This window comes from Giraffa tippelskirchi, chromosome 7, assembly GCF_054371585.1.
Source record: "Giraffa tippelskirchi isolate mGirTip1 chromosome 7, T2T-mGirTip1v1.2.pri, whole genome shotgun sequence".
Taxonomy (NCBI): domain Eukaryota; kingdom Metazoa; phylum Chordata; class Mammalia; order Artiodactyla; family Giraffidae; genus Giraffa; species Giraffa tippelskirchi.
The window spans coordinates 87000522-87016673 of NC_137281.1; positions in this window are offsets into that span (position 1 = coordinate 87000522).

Sequence of the window (16152 nt, forward strand, 5' to 3'; positions counted from 1 at the left end):
TTCATTCATTGGGTCAAACACATTTACTCACTCAACAAATTCAACACATACTGATTGTCTACTATGAGCCGGGCCCTGGGAGTATAGCATTGACTAAGAAAGATAGCTCCCTGCCCTCACGGAATGGGTGAAGAAAGAAGAAAACAGCTGTGATTTCAGAGAATAAGAAATGCTCTGCTGAGAATAAAACAAGGTGTGATGGTGGAGAGTTTCTGAAGGGGTCCTCTCAGGCGAGATGATGTTTCAGCTAGAGGGGGCATGAGAGCACGGACACTGAGATGACAACACACTTAGCTCTTCCCAATGTTTGACCTAAATCTCTCTCCAACGCAAACACATTTAGTGGTTTCTTGCCTAGAATATTGCACTGGAGAAGGAAATGGCAACCCACTCCAGTATTCTTGCCTGGAGAATCCCAGGGACGGCGGAGCCTGGTGGGCTGCCGTCTATGTGGTCGCACAGAGTCAGACACAACTGAAGCGACTTAGCAGCAGCAGCAGCAGCAGCCTAGAATATTGGGTTAAACTTTGTTGCATTGGAAACCTTCCTCCCTTAAGCCCAAATCTACCTTCTCAACCTTCTTTCTACACGAGTATCCCAGCTCAAGTGTAAGGATAATTAGATCTGTCTAGGCATGTCTGACAACAGGATAGCACACCCTGCCAGGAGCCTGCTTGCCTCAGAAATAAGAGGCCTCAGAGGAGAAAGCTGTCTTGATTAAAGGAGGGGCCTGCTCTGTGAGACTGACAGAGTCATAGAATCTTTCTTATCCCTCCAAGGCTCTAGTGGGAAAAGAGGCTTGTCTCTCAAATACCTCCCTCCCTAGCCCAGATTTACACCTTGCCCAGTTCCTGGGGATGGAGGGTGGGGAGCCCTGAGACCCAGTCAGCCTGCTTGGGACCTTTGTGAGGGAGTGACCAAGAGGGGAGACAGGATTCTCTTTAACTTTGCCAGAGTGCCCAAGCTGCTTGCACTCCTGGAAAGCTTCTGTCAGAGCAGAAATGACCTCCCAAAGGCACATGAAGATCAGCACTTAAGGTGGTTCCAAATGAGCAGGTGGAGACAAGAGCTGAGGAAACTGGGGTTAAGCAGGGACTCCCCATGTTGATCAGGATCTGGGTAGGAAACACATGATCCCCTCAAAAGCGGAGGCTGAAGAAAGTTTTAAGAATGGGTCTTTTATGAGAATGTGAGTAAGATTAAGGAAAACCAGTAAGAGACTGGTAAGAAAACCAGTACTACTCTAGGGCTTGTTTAGGGAAAGCAGTTAAATACCTAGAAGCCTGAAAGAGAGTGGGGGAACCAAACAACAGGCCAGAGCTGGAGCTGCCAAAGGCCACGAGGTATGATCTGTGGTCTTAGGGAAAGATGCAGAGCCACTGACAAGCTGGACCCGTGGAAGGGAGCTACCTTTCAATATCCTGCCAGCAGTCACGCATTGGCCAAACTCCATAAAAAACCAAAGGCAGTGGGGTCAAACCGGCCACTGACGTCAGCCTCCAGGACATAGGGAGGGTTGGAGAACAGCAAGGAGGGAGAGTGGAAGGGACAGAGAACAGTCAGCATACCCCTTTATCCCTTAGCAACCACAAGCTAGTGAGGTCCCAGGGAACTGAATTTATACTAATCTTCCCCTCACCAGCACCCTCTCAGGAACAGGGAAGAATATCCTTGCCCTCCTATTCAGAACACAGAACTTAGAAAGACTTGTGTACAAACCCCAGCTCTCTCACTGTTATCGGTTTCTGAGGAGCTGCTGTTACAAATTACCCCAACTGGGTGGCTTGTTTTGCTGAAAATTTTACTTTCATTTTAGTTTTGAGGGATTCATTAACAAAAGAAACATTCATCACACACAATAAAAAATTTCAAGATTTAATAGAGGATTATTCATTTTAATTTCAGTACACAGTCATTAAAAGAAGAGAAATAGAAACAATAGAGAAAAGTAATAGCACATACATCACCAAATTATGTTGACCAACATCCAGACTTGAACAACACTGGTAGGTCCATCATTAACAGCAATCTGCAGTCCCAAATGGGAAAAGGTCACAAGACTTCTTAGACCCTGGAGGGTTAGCCAGACCCTCAAGGGCTCAAGAAAATTCTGAGACCCACTCCCTTTCTTATCCAAGGTGCCACCTGACTTGTTGTGCTTGCCGGCAAGTATGGAATCCAGGCAGGTCAGAAGCAGGTCAGAGGCCTGATTTCCTGCTTTTGAAGCCTGAACAAGACTTCCTCCATTTTAATTTCCCTAACCTGGCTTAAAACAACAGAAATGTATTCTCTCAAAGTTCTGGAAGCTGAAAGTCCTGAAACAAAACATATGAAGCTACTATATGTAACTGGTACACGGATAGACAAGTTGTTCAATGGAACAGACTAAAAATCTAGAAAAGAAGAATCTATACTACATCTCAGAATTTAGTGTATAGCAAAGATAGCCTCTGAGTCAGTGAAGATACCATGTGTTTTTTAATAATTAATCTTGAGACAATGAGATAGCCTTCTGAGATAAAACAAAACCATACTTCATACAACAAAACAAATTCCTAAAAAATCAAATATTTAAATATCAAAATGACATTGACTTCCCTGGTGGTCCACTGGTTAAGAATCTGCCTGCCAATGCAGGGGACACAGGTTCAATCCCTAGTCCAGGAAGATTTCACATGCCACGGGGTAACTAAGCCCATGGGCAACAACTACTAAAGCCCGCATGCCTAGAGCCCACATACCACAACATGAGAAGCCACTGCAACTACAAGCCAGAGCACTGCAACCTGAGAAAGCCCTCACACAGCATCAAAGTGCCATGCAGCCAAAAATAAATAAAGAAATAAAACTTTTAAAAATAACATCATGAAAATACTACAACAAACTATGGGAGAATTTTTATTGTTGTTGTTATATTTGGGAGAAGCATGACTTTCTAAGAATGACACCACAGCAGAAGTCATTAAAAACTTGTTCAATACATTCAGTTACACAAATATAGAATTTTTTCCCATGGGAAAATAAATACCCTAAGTAGAGTCAACAGACAAAATGAAAAGCTGGAAAAACATATTTGCCAATTATGTCACAGACAAAGACCTAGTTTCCTTGGTACTTAAACAGATCTTACAAATCAATAAGAAAAAGTCTAACTCAACAGAAAAATGAACAAAGGCTATAAAAAGTCCACAAAAGAGGAAATATAAATTGGTTCTTAAACATATTAAAAAGATGCTCCTCTTCACTCCAAATAAGAGAAGTGCAAATTAAAGCCACAGCAAAACAGCATTTTTCACCTACTAAGTGGCAAGGATCAACAATGTTTATTAATGCACGGTGTTAGCCACTTTTGTATCCTGCTGGTATGTCCTCACAACCTCCAAAGAGAGCAATTGGTAATATCCATCAATTGGCGGTGTTTTAACTGAATATATTCTGTGTCCCCGCAACTGTACTCTAAGATAGTATTTTACAAATATATTCTCACATGTGCTTTAAAAATATATACGACCAAAGATATTCTTTGCAGCAGCGTTATGGCATATTGGAAAAAAATCTAAATGTAGACTCACATAATGAAATATTATCATTCAAAAAAAAGTGGAGAGTAGAATTAAGGTCAAAATGCAAAAATAGGAAGTCAAGAGATACCTGGAGTAACAAGCAAATTTGGCCTTGGAGTACAAAACGAAGCAAGTCAAAGGCTAACAGGGTTTTGCCAAGAGAATGCACTGGTAATAGCAAACACCCTCTTCCAACAGCACAAGAGAAGACTCTACATATGGACACCACCAGATGGTCAATACTGAAATCAGATTGATTATATTCTTTGCAGCCAAAGATGGAGAAGCTCTGTAGAGTCAGCAAAAATAAGACCAGGACCTGACTATGGCTCAGATCATGAACTCCTTATTGCCAAATTCAGACTTAACTTGAAGAAAGTAGGGAAAACCACTAGACCATTCAGGTATAACTTAAATCAAATCCCTTATGATTATACAGTGGAAGTGACAGATTCAAGGGATTAGATCTGATAGACAGAGTGCCTGAAGAACTATGGACAGAGGTTCCTGACATTGTACAGGAAGCAATGATCAAGACCATTCCCAAGAAAAAGAATGCAAAAAAGCAAAATGGTTGTTTGAGGAGGCCTTACAAATAGCTGAGAAAAGAAAAGACGCAAAAGGCAAAGGAGAAAAGGAAAGTTATACCCATTTGAATGCAGAGTTCCAAAGACTAGCAAGGAGAGATAAGAAAGCTTTCCTTAGTGATCTATGCAAAGAGATAGAGGAAAACAATAGAATGGGAAAGACTAGAGATCTCTTCAAGAAAATTAGAGATACCAAGGGAACATTTCATGCAAAGATGGGCACAGTAAAGGACAGAAATGATATGGACCTAACAGAAGCAGAAGATATTAAGAAGAGGTGGCAAGAATACACAGAAGAACTATACAGAAAAGATCTTCATGACCCAGATAACCATGATGATGTAATCATTCACCTAGAGCCAGACATCCTGGAACGCAAAGTCAAGTGGGCCTTAGGAAGCATCACTACGAACAAAGCTAGAGGAGGAGATGGAATTCCAGTTGAGCTATTTCAAATCCTAAAAGATAATGCTGTGAAAGTGCTGCACTCAATATGCCAGCAAACTTGGAAAACTCAGCAGTGACCACAGGACTGAAAAAAGTCTGTTTTCATTCCAATCCCAAAGAAAGGCAATGCCAAAGAATGCTCAAACTACTCCACAACTGCACTCATCTCACACGCTAGCAAAGTAATGCTCAAAATTCTCCAAGCCAGGCTTCAACAGTACATAAAACGTGAACTTCCAGATGTTCAAACTGGATTTAGAAAAGGCAGAGGAACCAGAGATCAAATTACCAATATCCATTGGATCATCGAAAAAGCAAGAGAGTTGCAGAAAAACATCTATTTCTGTTTTATTGACTATGCCAAGGCCTTTGACTGTGTGGATCACAACAAACTGTGGAAAATTCTTCAAGAAATGGGAATACCAGGCCACCTGACCTGCCTCCTGAGAAATCTGTATGCAGGTCAAGAAGCAACAGTTAGAGCTAGATGTGGAACAACAGACTGGTTCCAAATTGGGAGAGGAGTATGTCAGAGGAGTATGTGTATATTATCACCCTGCTTATTTAACTTATATGCAGAGTACATCATGAGAAATGCTGGGCTGGATGAAGCACAAGCTGGAATCAAGATTGCCAGGAGAAATATCAATAACCTCAGATATGCAGATGACACTACCCTTATGGCAGTTGGTGATGGACAAGGAAGCCTGGCGTGCTGCAGTCCATGGGGTTGCAAAGAGTTGGACACGACCGAACTGAACTGAGAATTAAGGTCCTCTCTTTGTCCTAATATGGAACTTTGTCCAAGACATCTGAGGATGAACTTTATAAAGCCAAGTTCACGGGAAGGAGTGCTGAGGGTACCATCAGATGCTGGCTGCCCCAGTCCATCGGCCAGCACCCACAGCCAAAGGGTCATTCACTGCGTCCCTAAGGGAGCTGAGGCTTCTGAGCTCTTCCCTCACATAGGCCACTGCTAAGGCCCTGGGATAGGCCCTGGCTAGCTGTGCTCAGGTCTTGTGTTTTTGTAAAATCTGCAAAAGATATTTAAACCCCAATTGATAAGACCGCTGTGTCTTTGCTTTCACACTCCCAACTGTCACACCTCCCCTTGTGTCAGGTGGCATCAGGGCAGCCAAGTGCATTTGGGGTACCTGGCCAGGTGGAAGGTGGGTTGGAGACACATTAATTACAGGTTGGTGGTATGGGTTTATATGGCCTTAGAGTTTATAAAGGGCTTAGAGTAACTTCCCCCACAGAACCAAGTTATTGCTCAGTGTCCCTGTGTTGAAATGGCTTCCAGAAATATTCTTGTTGCCCACTGTATCACCACATCTGGGCTGGTCACACCGAGGTGTAGGTCACTTGAACTGCACAGCAATCAGTAAGAACTTTTAAATACCATGATATTTTTCTGGATGTTACAGTGTTTGTGACATTTATGCTTTTCTTAATGTGTAATTTAGTTTGATTTTTCTATGCTTTATACCAAAAATAATTTTAAAAAATGCCAAATCCCTTGCTACCCTCTATCTTTTGGGGAAAAAAATTGTCTACTGTCTGAAATGTCCCTTCTATTGGTTTAGACCTCAGGAGTCCAGGTAGCCTGATACTATCTGTTTGGACTCCCCCAAAAGGAAACTTTTATTAGTAGGAAACCCATGTCCTCTATCTGATAATGGCCCTTTGTTTCTTCTACAGAGTTACCAAAGCCAAGTTTCTCATACCTAAAACATTTGCTCCCCGTCTCTCCCCAATTATAAGACAAATTAACAAACTATTTCCCCTGTTCCACTGCTGGCAAACATTCTGGTAATATAGCCTTTCAGTGGGTGTTGGCATTTCTGTAGGACAGATTCCTAGAAATAAAATTGCTGTGTTAAAGGCTGTGCATGCTTAGGTTGTTCTCCAGAATTATGGTGCTCTCAGACCATGGAATATTACATGGCCAATAAAAATAATGAGGGAGATGACTGACCAGTTCCTCAAAGTGGGGGAGCAGGGCACAGGCTGCAAAACAAGACATAGAACTTGATTTTAAAATGAGAGTACAGCAGTACATGCAGAGCAAAGCTGTGGTACATATACACAATGGAATATTACTCAGCCATTAAAAAAATACATTTGAATCGGTTCTACTGAGATGGATGAAACTGGAGCCCATTATACAGAGTGAAGTAAGCCAGAAAGAAAAACAACAATACAGTATACTAATGCATATATATGGAATTTGAAAGATGGTAACGATAACCCTATATGAGACAGAATAAGAGACACAGATGCATAGAACAATTTTATGGACTCTGAGGGAGAAGGTGAGGGTGGGACGTTCTGGGAGAATAGCATTGAAACATGTATATTATCATATGTGAAAGAGAACACCATTCCATGTTCTATGCATGAGACAAAGGCTCAGGGCCGGGGCAATGGGATGACCCAGAGGGATGGGATGGGGAGGGAGGTGGGTGGGGGGTTCAGGAAGGGGAACACATGTAAACCCATGGCTGATTCATGTCAATGTATGGCAAAAACTATTACAATATTGTAAAGTAATTAGCCCCCAACTAAAATAAATAAATTTATTTTAAAAAATAAATAAATAAAATAAAATAAAATGAGAGTAGTGGGGATGGGTAGGCAGTATTGGAAGTGAGTTCCACTTTCTGCTCGAGTCCTCCACATTTTTAAAATATTTTTTCATGAACAAGTATAGGCTCCCCAGGTAGCTCAGTGGTATAGAATCTTCCTGTAATGCGGGAGTGTTGAAAGTGAAAGTGTTAGTTGCTCAGTCGTGTCCAACTCTTTTTGACCCCTTGAACAATAGCCTGCCAGGCTCCTCTGTCCCCGAAATTCTCCAGGCAAGAATACTGGAGTGTGTTGCCATTCCATTCTCCAGGGGATCTTCCTGACCCAGGGATCAAACCCAAGTCTCCTGCATTGCAAGCAGATTCTTTACCATCTGAGCCACTGAGGAAGCCCTGGGTTTAATCCCTGGATTAGGAAGGTCCCCTGGAGAAAGAAATGGCAACCCACTCCAGTATTCTTGCCTGGGAAATCCCATAGACTGAGGAGCCTGGTGGACTACAGTCCATGAGGTTACAAAGAGTTAGACATGACTGAGCATGCACACACTGCCTTTAGAGTTTTTTAATACTAACAGGAAGAAGGCATAGCTGATATACAAATATATCACTACTTAAAGAATAGATTCCTTCTGTTATTGAGAATTTTCTCAGTGACATCTCTCTTGAACTCATTCCTGAAACAAAGATCAGCTTTAGGGTTTTAGGATTATTGTTTATCTTGGCTTGAGCTGGCAAAGAGAGTCTCTGTCCCCGACATCATTCCAGATAGGGCCATTTCTGCGTGCCTCAGTCCTGGCAGATTTCCAGCCCTCCCTAGAACAAGCCTGGGGCGGGGCTTTTGAGGATCCGCTCCCTAGTTTCCCAGGGCCACCCGTGGACCCCTCCCACGTTTTCCTTGTATTTATGGCCATGAAACACTGGTGCACTTTGGGTAATTGTTGCAAAACACCAAGACCAGCAATATTTCAGAGCTCTGTGGGTGTGGGGCTGGGGCTTTGAGGCTGGGTGGAAGAATTTTTAGGGTGAGTAGCTGTGGAGAGGCTGGAGGTCTGGTGGGGGAAACACCACACTGGGTCCTGGGGCAAATGCGGACTTCCTGAAGGCCCACTGGTTAGGGGGGGCCCAGCTGCCCAAGCAGGGCTCCAGAGGTCAGAGGCAAGCGCAAGTCAAACAAAGCAAGACAGGCTGTGGGGAGCTTTGGAGCAGGATCTCTAACAAGGCTATGACTAATTAAAGCTACTCCAAAGCTATGTCTATCTCCTGCTCCCTGGCCTCTCCCATTCAGCCTGTCATCAAGTCTGGTAGATGGATTTCTCTTCAACCAGTAAGTAGTGAGTGCCCATTGTGTGCCAAATGGTGTTCTAAGTACTAGAGGTGCATCGTGATCATGGTCCCTGCTCTCATGGAGCCTATCTCGAGCACTGAACAAAAAAGACGACTTAAGTATTTCACTGTAATTGTATTAAGCGTTATGAAAGAAAGGAATGCTGTAAGTCTTGCAGTTTCTTTAAGAAATTAACTTTATTTGCCTGTGTTTCCTAAACTGACCTCAGAAATTAACACTCCCCCTTATTTTGAACATAGAGACTATATTTTCAGAGTAGTTTTAGGTTCTTAGTAAAGTTGAGTGGAAAGTACTGTATAGAGTTCCCTCTGCCTCCTCCACTTACATATGTGCCACCCTCAACATCCCACATCAGTGTGGTGCTTTTGTAACAATAGATGAATCAACACTGAAACATCAGTGCCAACCAAAGTCCACAGTTTACATTAGGGCCACATTAGGGCCCTGTTTAAAAATATATGTATACAACAATGTAATAACACTGAGACTCAGAGCTGCAGGCAGTAGGGAGCCTACAAGCTTTCTAAAAAGGAAGTGGCATACTTACATTAGTGTTCTGCAAACAATTCATTCACTGCTTTTTCTTATCTGACCCATGAATGTGCCCTTATCTTCTGATATTTATTTGGTTTAGATGCCACAGACACCATTTGGCCAGGCTATGGAAATGACCTTTACACTAATCTGCCAGTCACCAGACCGTCCCCCCACCTTCACCCCTGATTTGACTCAGAATCCAGATCTCCAGGTTACAGAAGAATGCCACTTTCTCTGTGGCATGAGTTTGCTCAGACATTTACAGTAACTCCTACCAATAGTTTTCCAATATTCTTATCCATGGAACCCATTTGGTGATGGCAGCAGAATATAATGATTAAAAGCATAGGCTCTGATATTTGTAGCCCAGAGATGACATCTTAGCTCTAAGAATCCCAAATTCATCTTTAAAGAGACAATGATAATACTACTTGTCAAGGAGATGGGAGTTTATGGGGCATTAAAGGAGATAAAACACATAAAGTGCTTGCATGCATGCTGAGTCACTTTAGTCGTGTCTGACTCTTTCTGACCCCATGGACTTGTAGCTCATTAGGCTCTTCTGTCCACGGGATTCTCCAGGCAAGAATACTGGAGTGGGTTCCCGTATGCTTTTCCAGGGGATCTTCCCCACCCAAGGACTGAACCCGTGTCTCTAACATCTTTTGCATTGGCAGGCAGTTTCTTCACCACTAGTGCCACCTGGGGAGTCCGAAGTGCTTACTAGCATGGATAGTAAATATTTGACAATCATTAGCTCTTAGCGGTTTTTTAAATACTACTGCTCATAGTAAATCTTAAAAGAAGTCTAAAATATGAGATACAAAAATCAGTGCATATTATCTGAACATCATGGTTCTACCTAGCTTACAGGACCAATCACTCAGCCCAATCTGATGTCCTTCCACCCCCAAATGCACCGTTCACCTTCATAACATTCAGACCATACTGATCATCCACTTTGCACAAAGATAACACAGACTCTTAATTTTTGTCCATGCTGTTCTTTCATTTCCTCTACCCGTCAAAACCCTATCTGAAATCTAAGGTCTCAATCAAATACAACTTCCCACTTCCTTCTGAGGGCTTCCCTGGTGGCTCAGATGGTAAAGAATCTGTTTGCAATGTGGGACTAGTTTCGATCCCTGGGTCGGGAAGATTACCTGGAGGAGGGCATGGCAACCCACTCCAAGTATTCTTGCCTGGAGAATCCCCGTGGACAGAAGAGACCGGCAGGCTGAAGTCCATGGGTCTCAAAGAGTCAGGCACGACTGAGCGACTAAGCACAGCACAGCAATGAACAATGAAGCCAGAGCAAATTTTTGTGACAGCCTCACATTTCGGAGAACAAGAGATCACCCTCTTGTTCTACTCTCTTGTACTACAACTTCAGGGAAACAATGCAGAGTCTTGATGGAGGCAGGAAATGGAGCATAGCCAGAACAACTCAAAATTGGGTGACCCCTAAATCAGGTGAGGCTATGGTTAGTAGCCAATGGGGCTAAATTGGAAGTGCTAACATTTTCAGAATGGAGAAAATAATACCAAAACAATCTAAAATGGCATTGGAGTTTAACCCCTTTTGCCTTGGAAAAACCTTTCATGCTCTGTATCTTCACTCATGTTAGGGGTGATAAGATGTTTCAGCACCTGATTGAATCTAAGTACTAAGGCTTTGTAGCTTTTTTCCTCTGCCTGTTGCCACCATGAGGGATAAGGGATGAAGAATGATCAACGTCCTTAAAGGACCTAAAAATGGATGGGGAGAGGGCACAGTAAAGGTTCAAAGCAAGTTCTGCCCCTTGTCTCTACAAACACCCAGCCTGTTTACCCATCTCCACTCCACCCTATCAGGGAAGGACTGGGGGGCTGGGGGAAGGGCTTGGACACCCTGTATTTTATCTAGCAACCTTGAGAAGGAAGGTCACCTTCTGTAGTCTCCTCTGCACTCTGCCATTTGTTACATAAAGCTCTTGTTGTTGTTATTGTTCAGTTGCTCAGCCGTGTCCAACTCTTTGCGACCCCATGGACTGCAGCATGCCAGGCTTCCCTATCCTTTACCATCACCCGGAGCTTGCTCCAACTCATGTCCACTGAGTTGGTGATGCCATTCAACCATCTCATTCTCTATCATCCCCTTCTCCTTCTGCCTTCAATCCTTCCCAGCATCAGGGGCTTTTCTAATGAGTCAACTCTTCACATCACGTGGCCAAAGTATTGGAGCTTCAGCTTCAGCATCAGTCCTTCCAATGAACATTCAGGGTTGATTTCCTTTAAGATTGACTAGTTTGACCTTCTTGCAGTCCACAGGACTCTAAAGAGTCTTCTCCAATACCACAGTTCAAAGCATCAATTCTTTGGTGCTCAGCCTTCTATATGGTCCAACTCTCACATCCATACATGACTACAGGAAAAACCATAGCTTTGACTATACAGACCTTTGTTGGCAAGGTAATGTCTCTGTTTTTTAATATGCTGTCTAGGTTGGTCATAGTTTTTCTTCCAAGGAGCAAGCATCTTTTAATTTCATGGCTGTAGTCATCATCTGCAGTGATTTTGGAGCCCAAGAAAATAAAGTCTGTGACTGTTTCCATTGTTTCCCCATCTATATGCCACAAAGTGATGAGACCAGATGCCATGATCTTCGTTTTTTGAATGCTGAATTTTAACCCAGCTTTTTCACTCTCCTCTTTCACTTTCATCAAGAGGCTCTTTAGTTCTTCTTCTTTCTGCCATAAGGGTGGTGTTATCTGAATATCTAAAGTTATTGATATTTCTCTTGGCAATCTTGATTCCAGCTTGTGTTTCAACCAGCCCAGCATTTCACATGATAAACTCTACATATAAGTTAAATAAGCAAGATGACAATATACAGCCTTGTCATACTCCTTTCTCAATTTGGAACCAGTCTGTTGTTCCATGTCCAGTTCTAACTGTTGCTTCTTGACCTGCATACAGGTTTCTCAGGAGGCAGGTGAGATGGTCTGGTATTCCCATCATATCATAAAACTCTAGCACATTGGAATTGGAAGCAATCTCAGACACTGGACCAGCCCAACCTCTGCATTTCACTACTTGAAAAATGAGTGATATCCAAATGGGAGCATGAATCCCAGGGCCTTTGATTCCAAGTCTGAAGTTCAATGACTGGACTGTCTGTCTGTCTCATTTGAAGGCAACCCTGCATGTTTACTTTTCATCTGATTTCACCCATGTGATAAGGAACTGGCTGCAGTATTGTGGAAAACATTGCTGGACCTGGAGTTACAAGCTAACCTGTGAATCCCAGCTCTGTCCCTGGGGAATTGTGTAACTCTCGACATTACTTAAGCCTTCTGTGCCTCAGTTTCCTCATCTATGAAATGGGAAATAGTAATAGAACAACTTCCCGGGATTGTTGGGAGAGGATTAAATGAGGTGGGCTTTTTGAGGGCTGGATGAGATGCTTGGAGCCAAGTGAGCCTTCCCTAAATGTTATCTACTTCTGTTGCTACTGTTCTTGGTACATATTTCTGAACCCTGGTTGCAGCAAGCAAGGAGTTAAAACACATAATGTATGCTCCTAACGCGCATCACAAAAATGGCAGCTTTTATTATTCATTGTACAAGGAGAGACAGAGTTATAAACACTGACTCTGCTCTTTAGGACCTTACAACCCAGTAGAGAAAACAGGGAAAGCTCTCTTAAAAAAATACAATTAACAGGCAAATCTATGATTCCTAAGGGGCCACATGACTGTAAATTCTTGGAAAGGGGAATTGATCTTCAAGAGGTGGTCTGAGAAACAGAAGAAAATGATATAGCATGGGAAGTTCGTAGGAACAGGAACAAGGTCTTAACTTTTTCTAACCTTCCTCCTCCCGTCTGCCCACCCCACCCTCCCCCTTGTTACTGCTGCCCCCTGGTGTCTATCACCTTCCTAGCGCTCCTGGGCGCTGTTCATCCCTGGGTCACTAGGAGGAAAGGGCCACCACCTGCCCCAGGGCACAGCCAAGCGGGACTCGAAGATCAACTAGGTCCTGCTGGGGAGGAAATGAAAAAGTCAAAGTATTAGTTGCTCAGCCATGGTCGACTCTTTGCGACCCTATGGACTGTAGCCTTGTCCATGGAATTCCCCAGGCAAGAATACTGGAGTGTGTAGCCATTCCCTTCGCCATGGGATCTTCCCTAACCAGGGATCAAACCCGGGTCTCAGACTCTTCACCATCTGAGCCACCAGGGAAACTCACTGGGAAGGAAGGGATCTCTTTTCTTCAGGTTCTCCAGCCTGGACAAGGACACAAACATCAACTGTCTAGGTGGAGGGAAGGGAAGAAACCAGGCATTTATTATTCAGTGGAAAGTGCATCCAAAGTGCCTGTGACACATCCAGTGGCTGCGAGACCTGGGAGCAGCAGACAAAGGGGCTGTGTCTCCAAAAGTGAGAAAATTCTGACGCTTGAGAACGGATCGCCCCTTTCCCTACTAGAGCTTCAGCTTCACTCCCTCACTGGCATCAGTATATAAACATGCTCGTGTTTTTCCTTATAACAAAGATAAACATCTCAACCCTTTTCAAGATTCACAGTTATGTATTTTGTAGAATGCTTGCCAACTTGGGCTTGTTTGGTGCTTTCTTATGAATAGACTGAGGTTATGGGTTTGGGGAAAGAATATCATGGAGGTTATGTGAGATTCTTAATGCATCATATCAGGGGATCTCTGATACCAAATGACTTATTGCTGATGATGTTAACCTTGATCACATACTTAGGGTGGTGTTTGCCTGGTTTCTCTACTGTGAAGTTTTTATTTTTCCCTTTCCATACTCTATTTGTTAGAAGCAAGTCACTAAGTCCAGACCACATTCAAGGGAAGACATATTAAGCTCCATCTTTTGAGCAAGGGCTATCAAAGAATTTGGGACAGTACATTAAAACCCTCACAGTAATTAGTAGGGCTAATTTTGGAGCAGATACTTTGACGCTTTGCAAATATCCTGGTCTTCCTTAAAGTTTTACCTACTGATTTTAACACTCATCAATGGATCTTGCCTATAGCAATGATTACTACCATGGTCTAATGGTGATTTCCTATTTCCCTTATTCCTTCTACATATATTAAGAGAAATTGTTCTGAAAAGATTGTCCCTTCTCTCAGTTATTTATTCAATCATTTATTTGTAGCAGCGTGGACTTACAGAGATTTATCTCATTATTTGAATTATAATCTAATATTATCATTACTTTTTCCATTGCTCAAATTGTTTCAGCTTTGGCCACTGAAACATCATTCGAGTTGGCGCTTATGTCTTTTGAATAGGTGCCTTGCTTTTTTGGCACTTACTTTCTGGGAATGTAAATTGCTCCAGAATTACCTTGTATTTTCCTTGCCCCAGTTCTAGAATTAGCCATTTTTCCAAAGAACCCTGGTTCCTTTTATCGGAGAATGGTATTTAGAAGCCAAAAGCTGGATGCCAGGTGTCTCCATTGCTAATGGAGTGCCATTCATTTTAGGCTTTCCTAGCAGACAAAGCTAGCAAATGTATGTATGTATATTAACCCCTATATACACACAATATCTATATTTATCTATGCATCTGTTTGTGTGTTTATGTGTGTGTGATATGTGCATATATATCATAGAGATACCTATGGATTATTGGTCTATCTATGTAGATATTTATATAGCTCTATTATATATATTCTATAATACATATAATATTATGTTGAAAGACATAGATATAGATATATGTAAAATGAGAATAAGTTCATACTGATATCTCCAACTTGAATCCAGCACCACAAAGTTTATTCTGGCCTTCCACCCCCCACATCAAGCTAACCACCCCCTTCTTTCTCTGACAGTGAAAAACCTATCTCACTACAATTTATTCACTTATTGTTCAACACTAATATACAGGTTAAGTAGTTTCAGAATTGTTAACCTGTAACACATTTACCAGCTATAATCTTTATGTATGATATCTTTTGTCTTACAGTATCCAGTCAAAACATTGTTTTCCAAAACTACTTGTTTAGCTCCTCCCCTACATTTTCCATTTATATTCATAATACAGTTAGATTCATATATTACATTTTGCATTCTATCTAGGATTGAATGACTTCTTAAAGCTTTGTATACAATTAAGTCCTGTCTTTGTAGAGTTCTATAGATCTTGACATAGAAAAGTGGCATAGAGTCATGTATTCACCATCATGATATCACACAAAACAGTTCCATCACACTGGAAATTCCCATATGCGATCCCTTTGCAGTCAACACCTTTTCTCTAAGTATTCCCCCTGCAATCACTGATCTGTTTTCTGTCTCTATCATTTTGCCTCTTCCAGAATGTCATGTAAATAGAATCACACAAAATGTAGCCACTTGAGTCTGGCTCCTTTCACTTAGCAAAGTGCATTTAATGCTTATGTATATCGTTGCATGAATCAATAATTCATTGATTTTTATTGCCGAGTAGTATTCCACTGTATGGGGCTTCCCAGGCGGTGCTAGTGGTAAAGAACCTGCCTCAATACAGAAGATGTAAGAGACATAGATTCAGTCCCTGGGTTGGGAATATCCCCTGGAGTAGGAAATGGCAACCCACACCAGTATTCTTGCCTGGAGAATCCCATGGACAGAGGAGCCTGGCAGGCTACAGTCCAGAGAGTCACACAGATTGGACACGACTGAAGTGACTTAGCACATATGCACGCGTTCCACCACATGGATGTACTACAGTTCATCTGTTTACCTACTGAAGAACATCTTGATTGTTTCCAGTTTGTGTTGTTAATGAATAAAACTGCTATACACATTTGGGAACAGATTTTTGTGTGGACATATTTTTTTATTCACCAGAGTCAATATGTAGGGAAGAGATTGCTGGTGGTATTGCATGGCAAGTCTATGCTTAATGTTATAAGGAATACCCAAACCGTTATGTCCTTAAGTCTTTTATAGTCAAGAGGTTCCTTCCCCATCTCCTTTTTTTCCCCTTTTCTTTTCTTGAAATGTTTTGTGGAATCCACCAGACGATGATGCCACTAAAACCATCTCCTAAAAATACACCAGACCCCGGCACACTTCCCAAACTGTGTCT